The sequence below is a fragment of the Carya illinoinensis genome, chromosome 3 (genome assembly GCF_018687715.1).
Source record: "Carya illinoinensis cultivar Pawnee chromosome 3, C.illinoinensisPawnee_v1, whole genome shotgun sequence".
Lineage (NCBI taxonomy): Eukaryota > Viridiplantae > Streptophyta > Magnoliopsida > Fagales > Juglandaceae > Carya > Carya illinoinensis.
The window spans coordinates 7,760,143-7,763,555 of NC_056754.1; the positions used below are offsets into that span (position 1 = coordinate 7,760,143).

The 3,413-nt window shown below is 33.5% G+C and overlaps 1 non-coding gene across 1 annotated transcript; it reads right to left on the reverse strand.

The window, feature by feature from the left end:
• Positions 1-454: 454 nt before the first annotated feature.
• LOC122305912 lies at positions 455-562 on the reverse strand. Its single transcript, XR_006241345.1, has one exon. It is a non-coding gene; the product is annotated as a small nucleolar RNA R71 (small nucleolar RNA).
• Between the last annotated feature and the right edge of the window lie 2,851 nt (positions 563-3,413).

Sequence of the window (3,413 nt, forward strand, 5' to 3'; positions counted from 1 at the left end):
CATATTCAGACTGTGAATTTCTTTCATTTGAGTCATCTTCTGAAAGTCTTAGTACCATGGCTGAAGAGGAACACAATGAGAGGGAATTGGTAAATCATAACAGGACTCTTAGGGACTATCTTCAACCTATTATGACTAATTCACCCTCATGCATCATCCAACCCTTAAATGCAAAAAACTTCAACTTCAAACCTGGCATGATCCCTTTGATACCTCACTTCCATGGGATGGAATCAAAAAACCCATACTTGTATATCAAAGAATTCGAGGAAGTGTGCTCCATATTCGTGGATAGGACGTACATTGAAGAGGTGATTAGGTTTAACCTATTTCCCTTTTCATTAAAGGAAAAGGCCAAAACTTCGTTGAACTCCCTAAGACCTAGATCTATAGGGACATGGCAGGAAATGCAAACTGAGTTCTTAAAAAAGTTTTTTCCTATGCACAGAACTACTGAATTAAAAAGACAAATTATGAACTTTGCACAAAAAGATACTGAAACTTTTTACCAATGTTGGGAGAGATTCAAAGATTTACTTAATGTTTTCCCCCATCATGGGTATGAAAATTGGAGAATAATCAATTTTTTCTATGAGAGTTTACAATTTAAGATGAGGCAATTTGTGGAAACAATGTGCAATGGAGAATGTTTTTTAATAAAGAACTAAAAGAGATGTTTATGACAGAACTGAACCATTGAAAACCATTTCTGGAGGGGGTAAACACAATCTGAGGGAGGTTGATGATTTGCATGCTAGATTATCAGCAATGTCTAGGAAGCTAGAGACCTTAAATGTGAATAAAACCAAGGAGGTTCAGGCTGTCCAAAAAATTCCTGAAACATGTAAAATTTGTGAAGATATAGGGCATGCAATTAGTGAATATCCTACAATTCCAGCATTTAAAGAAGTCATTTTGGACCAAACCAATGCTATTAACATGATGACTAAACTTTTTGTAAGTCCATCTTCAAATACTTACAATTCACAATGGAGAAATCATCCAAATTTCAGTTGGAGGAGTGAGCACTCTTCCTAGGCACCTAGACCTTATCAGTACACATCTACCCTAGTGGGGCAAGGGCCATCTCAATATCCTGCCCCAACCTTTGGACAGAGGAAGAACCTTGAAGAGATAGTCCACCAAATGGCAGAAACCCTTCAACAATTCATGTAAGGGCAAGCTACCATAAACAACCAGAACTCACAAGCTATCAGTGATATTAGAGGGTTAATAACAAGGCTAACCATAACTTTGAGTGTGTAGGAGAAGGGAAAATTTGCTGAACAACCACAACCAAATCCTCAAGGACATGTTCACCAAGTGTAAAAAATGGTTGACTCAAGCTTGAAACAAGTGAAAGTTGTCATGACCTTAAGAAGTGGTAAAACTCTGGAAAACCCCACTTTTAAGTAAGACACCACTGGTAAGACTTCTAAACCCCCTTGCATAGAAGTTGAAATAAAGCACTGCACAACACTTGCACATTTCTCCACTCGATTGGCTTCGTAACACAAAGATAAAAATCAGACTGAAATCATAGAAGTTTTTAAATAAGTAAGGATTAACATACCTTTGTTGGATGCTATCCAACAAATTCTCACATATGCCAAATTTTTGAAACACTTGTGCAATATTAAAAGAAAACTAAATGTGAAAAAAGAGGCATTCCTCGTTGAGTAGGTCAGTGCTATCATTTAGAACAACACCCCACCCAAGTATAAAGACCCAGGGTCACCTACCATTGCTTGTATAATTGAAAACTCAAATATTGGACATGCATTGTTAAATCTGGGGGCTAGTGTGAACCTGTTGCCTTGAAATTGGGCCTAGAAGAGCTGCAACCCACCTCAATTACACTGTAGTTAGCTGATAGATTCATAAAAATACTCAAGGGATAGTAGAGGATGTTTTAGTCTAGGTAAATAAGTTCTAGTACCTAGTGGACTTTGTTGTCCTTGATATGCAACTTGCCACAAATTTCATGTTCCAAGCTCCTATAATTTTGGGAAGACTATTTCTTACTACATTGAATGCCCTAATAAATTATAGAAGTAGTGTCCTAAAACTTAATTTTGGAAAGATGATCTTGGAACTGAACATTTTCAATTTGTGCAGGCAAACCCAAGAAGTAGAATAAGTGCAGGAAGTAAACTTGTTAGAAAGCATTATCTCAGAAACCTCTCTACTGTCTTACTAGCTTACTGACTCAGTACTTGATATAGAGAATGATCTAGAGCCAAATGACACATTTAATGAAATTTCCTCTATTTCATGTGTAGGGACTCAAATTGAGATGTAGTGGAAGCTAAAGGCTGAACCATTATCTCCAGTGACAGCAACAGTAAGACCATCAGAGGAGCAGATTCCAACATTGGATCTTAAGCCCCTACCCACAAAGAACTCAAGTATGTTTTTCTAGGATCTAATAGCACTTTACTTATAGTTATATCTTCTTGTCTAACCAATAGACAAGAAGAAGAGCTATTAAAGATCCTTATAAAAGATAAGAAGGCCATAGGCTGGACCTGGAGGATGAGATTGTGAATTGTATGCTGTGGAGGATTGAATGTGCATGTGAATTGAATCTGATTGAATGTGTTTTGATTTTGTGTAAATTTATTTTTATAAAATCCTTTTGGTTTGATTTTTATGGTTAGATTTTATTGTAAATTTAATTTAATTATTGAGTTCATTTTGTTATTTGAGGGTTGTCTAATTTTTTTCGCCCTATTAATTGCATTTTTAGGGGTTTGAAAATTTTTAGAGTCTTATCATGCAATATTGATCATATATGTCTCATTATCTATTGATCATTTGATCAATGATTTGTTTTTTTATAATAATAAAATTAATAATCAACAAATAATATCGTACCAACATAGTAAAATAAGACCGTATCTTGTATCAATCAACTTCAATATAATATTTTAAATTTTTAAATTTTTATATAATCATCATAATTTTTTTTAACTTTTAATCAAAACACAAAATCAACAATTTAATTTTTCTAAATTTTAAAATAAAATTAATGTTAGAAAATTATATTATAACAATATTTTTAATTTATCATATTTTTATTTAATTAAAAATTATATTATGTTATATATTTCGAGCAATAAGGTTATCACATTAATCATGCGTGACATTTATTATTCATACATTCAAGTTGATGCATTAAATTACATGGTAGTGGCCACATCTTATTAGAATCTTAGGTGACCTGTTTTTTTAATTATAAAATGTAAAGGAAAACATATTGGGGCAGTTGACTGGTCAGAAGTTGGTGTCCTTAGCGGAATTCAGGGAGTAGAATTAGAACTACATCATTAAGGATTTCAAAAGAAGGCAAAACGGAAAGAGTTTTGCTATATATAAATATAATCACGTATTAATATGTGTATTAATATTGA